Source organism: Talpa occidentalis, unplaced genomic scaffold (genome assembly GCF_014898055.3).
Source record: "Talpa occidentalis isolate TD23 unplaced genomic scaffold, MPIMG_talOcc4v2.1 talOcc4.4, whole genome shotgun sequence".
Classification (NCBI taxonomy): Eukaryota; Metazoa; Chordata; class Mammalia; order Eulipotyphla; family Talpidae; genus Talpa; species Talpa occidentalis.
In genome coordinates this window covers 46,985,517-46,999,316 of record NW_023604295.1, presented here as the reverse complement: position 1 = coordinate 46,999,316, position 13,800 = coordinate 46,985,517, and the positions used below count along the sequence as shown (strand labels likewise).

At 41.0% G+C, this 13,800-nt stretch overlaps 1 protein-coding gene across 4 annotated transcripts in view; it reads left to right on the top strand.

Moving 5' to 3' along the window:
- UPK1B (uroplakin 1B) overlaps window positions 1–13,800 on the top strand; it is a 57,033-nt gene that overhangs the window by 20,281 nt on the left and 22,952 nt on the right. Inside the window, exons 1-2 of one of the 4 annotated variants that reach the window (XM_054700546.1) lie at window positions 8,252–8,786; window positions 10,442–10,537. The exons of 2 other annotated variants lie outside the window; for them this stretch is intronic. The gene's annotated coding sequence lies outside the window, so the exon portion shown is untranslated. Of the gene's footprint in view, window positions 1–8,251; window positions 8,787–10,441; window positions 10,538–13,800 lie in introns of those variants that run through there. One more of the 4 variants, XM_054700545.1, reaches the window with a different exon arrangement.

Here is a 13,800-nt window from a genome sequence, read left to right as displayed (position 1 = left end):
GGAAAGATACACACTGGAAAAAAAGAACAGGAAAATATGAAATCTTAAGTTAGACAGCCCCCCTTTTTAAGCATAATACCAAAGACAAGAGTCATTGAGGAAAATATGTAATTGATTTTACATTAAAAATGATTATTAAAAAGCTAATGAAAATGTGATTAACTGAGATTAATAGTTGCAATATAGATGGCAGGTTAATATTCTAAATATGTAATAAGTTCCCACAAGCCAGTTTTAAGAACACTAAAAACCCTTAAGAAAGCAGTCAAAAATGTGAATGGGAAACTTATTGAAGAAAACATGTAAACAGCCAAAGAAAAATAAATTAAAACAAAAATGAGATACTAATTGAGTATCTTCTATTGACAAAATTACTTCAAAAGATTATACCTGGGTCTCCTTGGTGGCCTAAGGGTTTAGTCTCAGTGCAGTCACCACTACAGCCTATGTTGGATCCCCGGCCAGGGAGCTAACCTCATGCATGGCACAGCAGACTTCTGTCTCACTGCTGTTCACCTTATCAGTGTATTTCAGTAGCTCCACCTTGTTCTGTTCCCCACTCTGCCTCTGGTGAATCCTTTTACACCCCCCCCCACACACACACAACCCTCTAGTCTACACCCCAGTTCTATAAAAAAAGAAAAAAGAAAAGATTAAGCCTAATCTGGCTGAAAATGCAGAGCAATGGGCATGTTCTCACGCTGCTGTGGGAAGCATAGAGTTATAACCTCTTTGAAATGCAATTTGACAACATGAATCCAAATACCTTAAAAATGAACATGTCATTAGTCAGAAAATAATGAAATATATTAAAAATTTTATGCATAAGAATATTCTCCAAAGCATTATTTATAATATTGAAAAATTGAGAATCTAAATTTTCAGCCCGAGGGATTCAGTTAAATATGTAATAGCATAGTCATATAGTTGGGATGCAATACATCCACTAAAATTATGCTATAGAATAATTCCATAGAGAAATGTCTGCTTCATCTTGTGAAGTGCAAATAGCTGGTTTACAAGACTATAAGTAAGATCCCAATTACATGGGGGAAATGCAAAGATGAAAGCTAGGAAATGCCATGAGAGTAGAGATTTTGTCTTTTTTATTTCAGTTTGAATTGTACCTGACACTTAACAGTATCTCAAAGAGCTCCTGCATGTATGATTTTATATCAAAATGTTCATTGTGCTTATCACCGGGTAATGAAGTATACTGATACTGGTTCTTATTTTCTACAATGAATATACATTCATTCTGAAATCAGAATGAATAATAAGTAGAGAATAATTTAGGGCAAAACTTAAAGACATGCAAATACCCTTGTTTAACTGGCACTTTGGCCACAGACTTTTTTGGTTCTTGTTAAGCATTACTTGCTGTAATGGTTTACTTCTTTCAGGATTGAGTAGATCTAAGTCACTCTAAACTTCCTAAATCAGAAATTGATTCATTCATCATTTATTCACTCATAAAATGACTCTAGTTTAAGTGAGGTAGCAAAGGAAGAGGAAGAAAGATAAGAAATAAACAAGAGAATACCAGAGTGTGATGATTTCTTTCACATAATGATGGGAAGGAAAGTCAGTGGGGTGGCAAGGGCAGGAAATGCTAGGTGGATCAGGAAGACTTCTCAGAGGAAGGTGCTGGATTGTACCAGCAGGTGACAAAGAGTCAGTCCCTGAACCTCTGGGAGAAATGGATTTCCACTTAGGAAATGGCAAATGCAAAAACCAGGTAATAGGAGCAGTCATAAGACAAAAGTAGGATCTAATGAGTTAGAGAACACATGGGTAACTTATAAGCTATCATATGGAGTTTGGGTCATTTATTTTCCAATTGTATTATTTTTCTCTAAGGAAACATTGGTTTACAACACTGTGTATGAATTAAAGGTACAGGTTCACACCTCTTCAGAAGTATGTTGCCCCCCCACACCTACCATCATAGTCCATTGGGCCCCCTCCCCACTTTGTTCTCCAGCCCCAATGCCCAATGCACTGAACTATTTTAACCAGAGGAACACAAAAGTCTGTATTTTAAAAGTTTTCAGAATGTTTCTGATTAAGAGGGCAGATTTAAATTATATTGCAGAATCTCTTGCCCCCAATATCTAATAAACAAAAATTTTTAAAAATCAGAAGTAGGGGGCCTCCCCAGTGGTGCAGCAGGTTGAGCACCATGCTGTGAAGCTGTCCTCAGCCTCTGCAGCACTGGTTTGATTCCCAGCCGGCCAGGGAGATTCCCACATGGCGTGGCAGACCTCTCCTGCCTCACCCCCTGCTCCCCTCAGCAGTGTCTTCGGTCCATCTGTCTGTTCTGCTCCCTGCTCTGTCTCTGGTAAATTCTCTCACCCTCTCACGCCTCTGACCTGTACCCCAGTTCTTGTATAAATACAAATAAATCTTAAAAAAAAAATCAGAAGTAGGGCCTCCCTGGTGGCGCAAGGGGTTAAGACGCAGCCTATGAAGCTAACCACAGCCACTGCAGCATGAGTTTAATCCCTGGCCAGGGAGATACCCACATGGCACAGCAGACTTCTCCTATCTCACCCACTGCTCCTCTCAGAAGTGTATTTCAGCCATTCCACCTGTTCTGTTCCTCACTCTATCTCTGGTGAATCCTCTCACCCGCTCCATCTCTGGTCTATACTCCAGTTCTTGTATGCATAAATAAATAAATCTTTTTTTAAAAAATCGTAAGTATATATACTTGGCAAATGTCAAAGAGCCACAGCCTAATTCACTGTTCTTTGGAAGTTCTTCAAGGAAAGAAAAAGAAGACTCAAGAGGAAAAGCAGAAAAACACAACTGTATTTGTGAGAAGACAAAGGCCTGTCGTTCTTACCATCATCCCTAAGTTCAGAGAGTGTTGCTTTATCTCTTTGAACCTCTAACCAGCAAGTAGCGGAAAAGAGTGAAGGGCAAGGGGGGAGTGGCTGATTTCTGACAGAAGTTCTAATACATTCAGAACTGAGAACTGGACCCAAGCCCTAGTGTCTTCTCCAGAGCAAGGAGGATACAGCTATAGGGCCCGAGAAGGAACAACTAGAAAAACAGAAGCACTGAAAGAACATAGTACTATGGAAGCCAGAGAGAAAAATAGAAGTTTGGAGCTGCTGCTGCATCAGCTGCTACCAAGAATCTGAGTACAATGAAGACAAGGAAATATTCACTGGCTTTGGCAAAATAGAAGGTGTTTGATAATTTAATAAGCACTTTCAGTGTTATGGTAAGAATGGAGGCAAGACTGAGTTTGATTGAAGACTGACAGTGTGAATCATCAAGACAAACTGTTGATTAGGAAAAGCATACTCATTCCAGATACTGAGGCCAGGGATAACAGCTTCCCTTGGAATCTCTTGGATCCAACATGTAAGACTGTATGCAATCTCAATGGTATCCTCAATGGTATCTGCAATAAAAACAACAATTCTCATAGTCTTGCCCCTTAACATTGGACATCAGAGATACACATGTTTTTCTTCACTGGTTATTTTTTTGGAATATGGTTATTCCTTATAATTCCATTATCATAAATGCTTATTGAAATGGGCTAAAGTCCTTTCCAGTAGGATCTATGAATACTGATCTGTCCCTTTCCTGGGGGAGGGCTACACTTGCTCTAAGAAGTCATCTTGTGATGGCCATAATCTAAAACTATGAACTGAATTAAGCATTTATCATCTATAGGAGCTGAAAGAATATAAGTATGTTCAATAATGTTGCGCAAACCAAAAAAAAAAAAAAAAGATTACTAAGTAGGAGAAGATGCAATAAAGATCAAAAAGCCTGCATGCATATAGTTCAGTCAAATTTGCAAAGAGAGTCAAGACCAGGTGGAGAAAAAGCAATTTTCTAAGGCAAAAGAGAATTGTGCAGAGCTGGGCACTTCAGACACATAGTTTGCAAGTTTGACTCGGTGGTTTTTAATATAGAAACTAAGCACTGATGTGTGTAACCTCCTCCACCCCACCAGGGTCCAGGTGCTCTGGCAGACTTAATTTTGCAGATTAATACCTTTTTACATATCACAGGAACAACATTCTACTCTCTATTCACCTCATTAATTTGTTAATTGAAAAAAATCAGATTAGCAATTAAAAATGTTAATAACATCTTCAAAGTAATACTGATTGTCTGACTACACTCAAACAGGATATACAGCGTAGTGGTTAAAAATGTAGGCAGTGAGAACAGTAAGGTTGGAGTGTTCATCGCTCTTTAGCTCTGTAGCCATGGGCAACTACCAGCTCCCTCATTCATAAAATGGAGTGTTAATATGGTATGTACTTCACAGGACCATTATGAAGAGTACATTTGACTTTGTCTAGGACTTTAGTGAGTACTGAAGTCTCTTTTCCCAAAACTAGTGATTAAAGCAAAAGACATCTAGTAACCTGCATTCCTAATTCAGAGAAATTCCAGATAGGGGGCCATTCATTTTCCTACCCAGTCACTTTCCTACCGAGTTTGCACTAACAACTTCCTCTCTGTTAAACAAAACAAAATAAAACAAAACAAAACAAAACAGGATTTGAAGAGAGGGGTCTGTTCAGGAATCATAGTATTTAGAAGAGAAATATCCCACTGGTCTTATGCCCAGAGATGAGAGAAAGAAGCCCAAGAGGGTTATAAAGTTTGAAGGTAGAGATAGGACCAACATCTGTCGTCAGAATAGGTATCACACTAGTGACCAGGCTTGTTAGCTCGGCCTGAAACTGTTACAGGGCAGGGAGAGGGGCACCCCAGACCCCCCAAACCTGCCTGCTCTAAATAGGTTCTGCTGTCTGCCGCATCAACACAAAACATATGAGACTTTAATGAAAAGGAACTTTAATACAATTAGGAAACAATACAGAAAAGGCAAAGAATATAGTTTCTAAATCAAGCACCCAAAGTAACCAGTCCCCTGATGGGTAAAAGTTCACCCAAATGGGATTGGCCCAGAGCATAGCCCCAAAGCCTTCCCCAAGTCTAAAGCATCTTCCAGTGGGGACCCACAGAAAAGGATCAGAAACAACAGACAAGTCTGGAAGGAAAAGAGCAAAATCAAAATCAAGATAAAAACCACCATTGTTATTCTCCCCACGGGTCTCTCACACACATCTGTTTCACCCAGTCCACGACCAAAAGGCAAGTGTAGATTCTTTACATGTCTCTCATCTCCATGTGCCTCCTCCAGGTCTCCTTCTGGCTCTCCATCCTGCTTCCTTCCTTCCTCAGTCTCCACTGCATCTTATTTTCTCCCTGCTCAGCTCCACCCTCCGATTGGGTGGGGCAGGAAACCTGGAACCTCCCCTTTCCTGGGGACCATCCTGTTACAAAACTACCACAGAGAAGGAAAAGCACCCAGGGTGATGGTACAGTGGAATGGCCAGGTAGAGAGGACCAACCACAGGCCCTTCAGCTCCAGATTCCTGAGATGTAGAGAGGATGGACCTGGCTTCACAACTGGGGTACAGGTGAAACAGGAGTGTGCAATAAAGGGGGCAAAACACCCCTGGCTGTTAAGGTTATACTTTGGGGTTGCGTGAGCCCTGTATACTATTCCTGTCTAGACGGAGGCTGCTGGCAGTGAGCCAGATGGTTAATGGTAGTGATTATGTTGTCATTTTGGAGTCTGTGGGTTTGGAGTGTGGGGTCCTTTGGTTTACTCTGGGAAAGATTTCACCAGAGTTCCCATTTTAGCAGCACGCAGCGAGTTTCCCAGGTGAGTTTTTCCACGAGATTGAAACGTTAGTTATATTTAAAGGGAAGAGACATATTAGGGAAAGAGATAGAAGAATAAAGGTTACTTGCATAGAGACAAGCAGGCAGGAAGAGCTGCCCCGAAAGGGACAGGTTTGCTGAGAGAGGCCTGCGTGGTTGCAGGCAGGCAGTCTTGAGGAGAGCAGTCTCTGCTGAGGGAGGTCAGTGGAGAGAAGTACCCACATGGTACAGGTGATGGGCAGGTAGGAAGTCTGCTACTCTGCAGAGGAGAAAGTTGGTGAAAAGAAGCACCTGCATAGTCACAGGTGGGCAGAAGGAGTGCTGCCCCCAGCCTGTGCAGAGACTGCACTAATACAGTCTTCTTCTGTTTGGGAGGGACTCATTCCTTGTGAGCCTTCGGGTTAGTTGCTGACTTTGGATAACTATGCAGAATCTGAAAGGGACTGGAGGTTCCACAATGCGCTCAATCTCCATCACTTTACCCTTGGGCTAGTGCTTTATACACTCCCTACAGCAGTCTGATACTGCTCGGGTCTTATGCTTTGTGATCTAGGCATTGGCACCTAAGGATCTTGGTTTCTATAGCTGGGTCAGTGGCTCTGCTAATCTCTTCTATCCCCATCTCCTTGTGTGAGCCAGGTTTCCAGTCTGGTGGTGCCTCCTTTTCAGCTTTTTTCTATTCCTGTCATCCATCAATGACACAAAGGAAGAGGCATCAGCCTTTCCCTGATCAATAAACAGGTCATTGGGATTATTGAAAATAAGACCCCCAAAACTCTCCCTCACCTATCTACTCACTGGAGTCACAAATCTAAATTGCAGTGATAGGAAGAAAATATCTAAGTCTTCCAAACTAAACTGAGAGATTTAGTGATGACAATTCACTGATGAGCTTTGGCAGTGGGTTCAGATGTGCATGGTTAAGGGAGCACCCCGGCTAGAGGGGAAGGTGGGAATCAGTAGAACCAACTATACCTATACATTAAGGGCTTGAAATCCCACGTTTAATCAGTTGCAGTTATTGTCTGAAAAGCAATCTTTCCTTTCTACCTAGTCTTGTGTTTGCTGTTATTGAGTTTTGTGTTTATATTACCTGGTACAGGTCAGAGGTGTGGGGGGTGAGAGGATTCACCAGAGACAGAGTGGGGAACAGAACAGGTGGATTGACTGAAATACACTGCTGAGGGGAGCAGCAGGTGAGTCAGGAGAGTTCTGCTGTGCCATGTGGGTTGCTCCCTGGCTGGGGATAGAACTAGTGCTGCAGTGGCTGCAGATAGTTTCATAGGTTGTGTCTTAACCCCTTGCGCCACCAGGGAGGCCCCCTAGCAATAGATTTTAAATGCCTAAAATTTGAATGGAAACATGTCCTTGCTCACTCCCATGCTACTTTATCACAAATTTTCAAAAAAGAATATTTTTGATAATTTATCTTTTTATAATTATAATATAGATTCTTTGTAAACATATGAATGGCAAAAAAATAAAATAAAATTAGCCATCTATATTACATTGTCCAGATATAATCCTGCTAATACTGTCTTTATATTCTTCCTTTTTAATTCATATTGTTGCAGATGTACACACACTTTTTAAAAAATAGAAATGTGTTAAATTGTACAAACTATTTGGTAAGCTGCTTTTTTCACAATGGCACTAAGAATGGCACAAGAATTCCAGGTACAGAGTAAGTTCTCAAAAAGTATTTGTTGAATAAATGAGTGAACATATTTCCATGTTACAAAATATTTTTCTGTGGCAGCACTTTTTAGAACGCTGTAGAATTCCACTGTGTGAATTATGACATTGTATCTCATTGGGCTCTGGAGAGCTGAGGAAGAATAAAGTGTGTGATGGACACAGAGATGTGCCTTGCTGGTTCCTCTCAGGGTGTGGGGGTGCTGTTTAGCTGTAGCTCCAGGCTCTCTCTCAGTCCCCTTCAGGGATCCCCCTAGCTACAGAGAGCTCCCTCCCAGGATGACCCATAACTAAGGATCATGGGGGCCCCAGAAGGGCCCAGCTGTGACTGATCACTTTCCTCCAGAGTTTCCCAGTGGGACTGTCATACCTGCATAGAGCTCTACTTCTCTTTCTCCCCAGTCCGGTTTCTTCCCTCTCCCTTCCATGGGTGTTCATCTCAAGGGCATTCCCTAATCTACCGCATATTAAGCTCTGTCTCAGAATGTGCTTCTGGAAGAACTGAACCAGCTACAGTGATGGTCCTCACCAATGAAGACTTCCAGTTTATTGATTAAAACACTCAGCAAATTCTAACATTACTGCCCTGACTCAACTCTAAGAGGCTAAGTAAATGTATGGTGCATGTACATCATGCTATGCTAAGTAGTCATTAAAAGGAATGTTGTGATAAAGTCAAAAGGAAGTAAAAAGTGCTGTGCGTGACACAGAGTGACTTAGGGGTGGGGGAAGAGTAGGGAGGAATTGTACATCATAGGATAGTTCCTTGAGCCTTCTCTCTATGCCTGAATTTTTCCCACTCTGTTTCCAGATCTTTTGCCCCTTATTAATCTAGGGGCCACCTCAATTTGAACATCACTTGGGTAACTGCTATACTGGTAAATGCAGCAAAAGCAAGTTCTAGAAACTGAAATTCGACATGACCTAAACAGATAAACATGTACCGGCACAATTATGAGCGCTCCGACAATGGGTAGGTATTTTAAACACTAAAGAAGCAGAATTAAGGATCAGACTAATAGAAGCAATCAAACCAAAAGAAAAGCAAAAAAACCTTTGTGTTGGAGGAAAGCCCAGCGCCAGCAAGAACCCAGAGCAGAGATCAGCTGAGTGTTGCCAAGGTGCGTCCATCCATCCGTCAGAAGCACACATTCCAAGCTGCAGAAGTCTACAGACTGAAAACTTCCTCCTAACTTCCGGCCTCGGCCTGGGTGAGGCAGGCTCAGGCCGCATCAGGCTCAGCGCCTGTGAGATCCCTCCTCCCAACCACAGACCACCCTCCGGGAGGTGGAAGCATTTTGCCACAGGGTAGAAAAGCGCCTCACCCAGTGCAGGTTGCAGGAGGACCCACATTCGCACAGCGCAAGAGAGGAGGCGCTGTGAGTAGAGGGATTTCATTCTGCTGGGAAGCCAATTGCTCTTTCAATGGTTGAGCTGCTTTTCTGGGGGAGCCAGTGGTCTGAAAGGGAATTTCTTGATGAATAAATTGAGGCTGTATTTCTGTTGTTGTGATTTAGGATACTGATTGTTCTATTGTCTTTTACTTTAAACTGTACAACTTTCTTAAACTCTGTGATACTGTCCTAGCCTCAGAATTGAACTTAAAGTTCTTCTGGGCTATTATTCAGCCCACCCTGATTTTAACCTCAAATTTTCTAACAGACCAAGGAGAATCCAAAAACCCTGGGAAAACTCTGTATCTACAGATTAAATTTCAGGTAAACAGCTTTGTAGACAACGCCAAACCCCAACCCCATTAATCAGGGAGTCAGAAAATCAAAAGAAAACTGAAGGAAATTATTGTGTTCTTAATAATCTGTTTCTTAATAATCTGTGTCTTTGCCTAGCAGAAAGTTTTCTGGTCTTGTCAGAAATCATTTGGTCCTGCCAACTTGTAATGGGATTTGTGACTCAATTTACTCATATTTGTTCTTTGCAAACGGCCTGATTAATAAATGTGCCAGTCAAAATAAATGAACAAATTAACTTTACCTATACAATGTTATTTTTACATTATTCTTCACCAATTAGTTGATCCTCCAAGATCTGTAGTCCTAAATATACTTTTTGTTTTTGGTTTTGGTTTTTTGTGGGACCCTCGCTGGTGGCCGGGGATCGAACTGGTGCTGCAGAGGCTGCGGGTAGCCTCGCAACCCAGCACTCAACCGCTGCACCACCAGGGGAGGCCCTATACTTCTTGTTTTTACAACATTTTTCTACAAACTGCAAATTGACTTTCAGACAGTATTAATATTAGTTTATGCTCATGTATTTAAGCTTAAAATCCCATTTCTAACTGGTTTTAAAGATTTTTAAGACATCTTGAAATTTTATTAATTTTAATGTTCTTAAAATTAAAAACAATATTTACTAATGATTTCTTATCTTGCTTATCTTTTAGTACAAGAAGAAAAAATTCATTTAGATTATATATTTATATTTATATGTGTGTATAACTGTGTGACTTTATTAAAACCTTTGATATTGCCCTATTCTCAGAACTGTATATATGAATTGTATATATAAATTTATATACACATATATAAATTGAGTGGCTTAGTTTTCAAACCTTGTGATATGAACTGTTTTTCCTTTTGATGAACTGTTCTCCATGAAGAAAAGAATTTCTTATCTTGCTTGCTGCTAGAATAGTCTTAAAAACCTACTTGCCTATATTTTAAACACCTGCAAAGAATCATAGATTTTTAGATCCAGAGGACACCTTAGGCACAAGCTAGTCCAGAAAAACAATGACATCTCAGAACTTCTTCCTTCCTTCCTTCCTTCCTTCCTTCCTTCCTTCCTTCCTTCCTTCCTTCCTTCCTTCCTTCCTTTCTTTTTTTTTTTGCTTACATTCTTACTGAGAGCAAACACTGACTAGCCTTAGAAAGTGCAGGCCCCTGATGCTGGAATCACAGTCATGCAGACCGCCCACCTCTGTGACTGACCACTGCTTCCTAACTAGGGCAGAGACCTAGGTCATGAGGAGGTTCCCTAATCTCTCTTCCCCCAAAGATTCTCTTATGTATTCCAGTCTGGCTGAGTATCTCTCGGGCATCGCCCATGCTGGAAGTCCTCACTGGGAAGAGAAAGTCTGAGCCTTATTTCCATCATTCGTCCCTGATTTCAGGTGGGTGAATGGCTGATGTCACAGCTCTAGACAGGAGTCTAAAGCAATGCAGAAAGTTCCAGTAGAACTTTCTGTGAGGATAGAAATGTCCTCTAAAATAGCCACCAACCAACCACATGTGGGGACTGAGCACTTGAAATGTGGCTAGCACAGTTGAATAACTTTGTTTTATTTAATTGAATTGGTTTGAATTTAAATAACTTTATGCAGCTACTAACTGATCAGAGCTGGTTTAGAATTTAGAAATATAACAACTAAAAAAAAAAAATATAACAACTAATGGGTATTGCAAGCTGTGGCTGTCACAGTCCTAAGAACAGGCTCTTCTTTCCATCATTCCCAGAGACTTACGTATCCTAAATTTAAGCTGACCAGTTGTCCCAGCCAAAAACCTCTACACCCATCTTTATTCTTACCTTGAAATCTTCCCACCCTCAACTCTTGTTCTGGGTTTCTGGGTCAGGGCTAACACAGCAATGTTATTATGCTTCTTGTTTCTTCCTCTCCTGTTTCTCTTCCACTGCCCCTCTTTTTTTTTTTTTTTCTTTTGTTAATCCACATGCCTCTCTCATGAGCTTTTAGAGTTTCAGGTGTGGTTTGCATGTTCTCTGGAGCAACAAACTTGGGTGAAGAAAAAAAGTAATGAACTTGAAAAATGATCTCATGCTTGCTGGGTGGGTCACACTTCTTTCTCTTCTGCTTTGAAAATTGGATTGTTTAGTGAGCAGTCATTTGGAGGCCTGTTCAATGAGTCTGGAAACATCAACACTATGGGTATGAATAATCATTATAAGAAAACAAACCTAATAGAGGCACTAGGAAAAATAGAAAGAAATCTCTAGCTTTAAAAAAAAAAATAACTGCACTTGTCAAAGCAAAAGAACTCCCAGGAGGCTGAGTGTTGTGAGTGCCAGGCCACTGGGCAGTTTTCCCACTGGGTGGGACACACAGGGGTATTCCTGTATATGGAAAATATTTTGAGGTGCACTATGCACTTTCGGTCAGGGTCAATATTGTTTTTGAAGTGCACAGTCACTACTCTGCTCTCTCTACCAATCTCACTTTTAAAAAATCACCCATCCATTTGTTTTCTCTCTAGCCCTGCCATGTTAAAAAAAAGAAATCCAATGTACATGTAGGAAGCACAGTTTTCAATAGACCCCATGTTTGAAATAGCTCATACAGATTAAGGGCTGGGAAGGAAGCCCCTAATCTGTATCAGAAGCCAGTCTCTCTCCAGGCAGACAACTCCAAGTCCCCAAATCATGAATTAGGTTTGCCTGTGTAGATTTTACCTTCTCCTTGGGTCACTTTCCCTCTCAAAGTGTCTACTCTCTCCCTGTGAGGGAATAGAAAATATGAAGAAGAAATTTAATAAAAACATTCACTATGATACATTGACATCGATGGTTGATGAGACTCAATGTGCTTTTATGTGTGTTTGTATTCTAATCAGAAGCAAAGGAGTGATTCTTTCCCTGTGGAATTTCAGAAATTACGGTGAAGAGTGAGAAAGATTGTTGGAGGGCAAGGAAGGAAGGCTCCCCTTGCCAACTTTGTTAATGTGACTTCCCTTGTAGCTTATTTAAAAGGGAAAAGGGCAGACTCAAAGGCAAGCATTGGAAGTTTCTCTTAATTTTATTTTTTTGATTTGTTTTTTATTTTTTATTTTTATTTATACAAGTGCTGGGGTACAGGCCAGATGTGCGGGAGGGTGAGAAGATTCACCAGAGCCAGAGCAGGGAACAGAACAGGCAGACTGACAAAATACACTGCTGAGGGGAGCAGCGGGTGAGACAGGAGAGGTCTGCTGCGCTATGTGGGACCCTCGCCGGTCGGCGGGGATGGAACCAGCACTGTAGAGGCTGCAGACAGCTTCACAGTGCGGCGCTCAACCACCTGCGCCACCAGGGAGGCCCAGTTTCTCTTAATTTTAAAGCAATGTTATAGGAGTTAATATCTCACTACTTTCAAGAGAATGATTAACAAGAAACTCGCTATAAACCTGCTTCAGAGTCAGAACTGACCTTAAATATTGACTCTGCAAATGGTATATGAATGATCTTGAACTAGTCACTTCCTCTTACAGTGCCTTAGTTTCCTTATCTGTACTACTAGGAAGCTGACTACAAAATCTCTAGGTTTGCAGCCAGAGAATACCGTGTTATGAAATGGACATATGGTCAATAATGACCCTAGCATAAATGAGCCCTTAATTACTCCCTAAATGGTTGTAGACCTTCCTTGGTAAAACAAAACTACCAAGCTTGTAGTCATTGTCGTCTAGGTGTGTCAATCATCAATTAATTTAAAAATATATGATTATGGTTTTTAGTACAATTATTTGTCAATTTTTTTTAGAGCAGTCTATTCCCTAATGGGTCCAGAATAGCTTTATCAAACAAACTGGGATAAAGAAAAATGATAACAAAAACAAGAAAGAAAGAAAAGAGGTAGCAAAGTACCAGACTAAATTGAGGTAGCCAGGCTGGTAGGAAGGAAAGCCACACATCTCCACCCAATAGCACTTGGTGTGAGTGTTCCCGGAGAGCTGTTTGCTTGTGACAGAGGGAGGGTGTCAAGGGTTGCCGGGAGAACAATTCTGAGTAAGGTTAGCTGGGGAAAGAAGAGATTTTTTTGGTTGAACTTCAGAAGATGGTATAGAATTCAACAGGCAAAAATAAGAGAAGGAATTCCCAAAGTGGGGGGGAGGGGCCAAATTAAGCCCCGCCTGGCTGCATCAACAGGACACTGAGAGGAGAGAAGAAAATAGGCAGGCCTTTTGGAACCTGGCTGAAAATGAAAAAAAAAAAAAAAAAAAAAAAAGTTCTCAAATTCACGTACAACAGAGAAGGACAAGAGAAATCTGGATGTGAAGAGATTGGTAACCAAGAGAGAACAGTGGACAATGGAGCCATCCTCCATGGGAAGTAAGAAGTTCTTGGCTGCAGGGCTAGGGGGTGGAGAGGGAATAATTCTAGGCTCTCCTTTAGATTAAGACTATAGGGAGTACTCGAAGTTACAAAAAAGAAGTGATAAAAAACCAGAGCTGGTTTTATGGGTTTTTTTTTTCAATTTTTAAAATTTAATTTATTTTTTACATCATTCTTCATTTTTGTACATGTATGCTTTCTCATCTCAGTTATAGTCCCCATGAAATTCCCACCACCAATTCACCCATGTACCATCACTATAGTCCCTTGTGTTCTTCCCTCCCCTGTTTTGATCCTACCCTCTTCTTCCCCATTGCAAAATATCTCTGG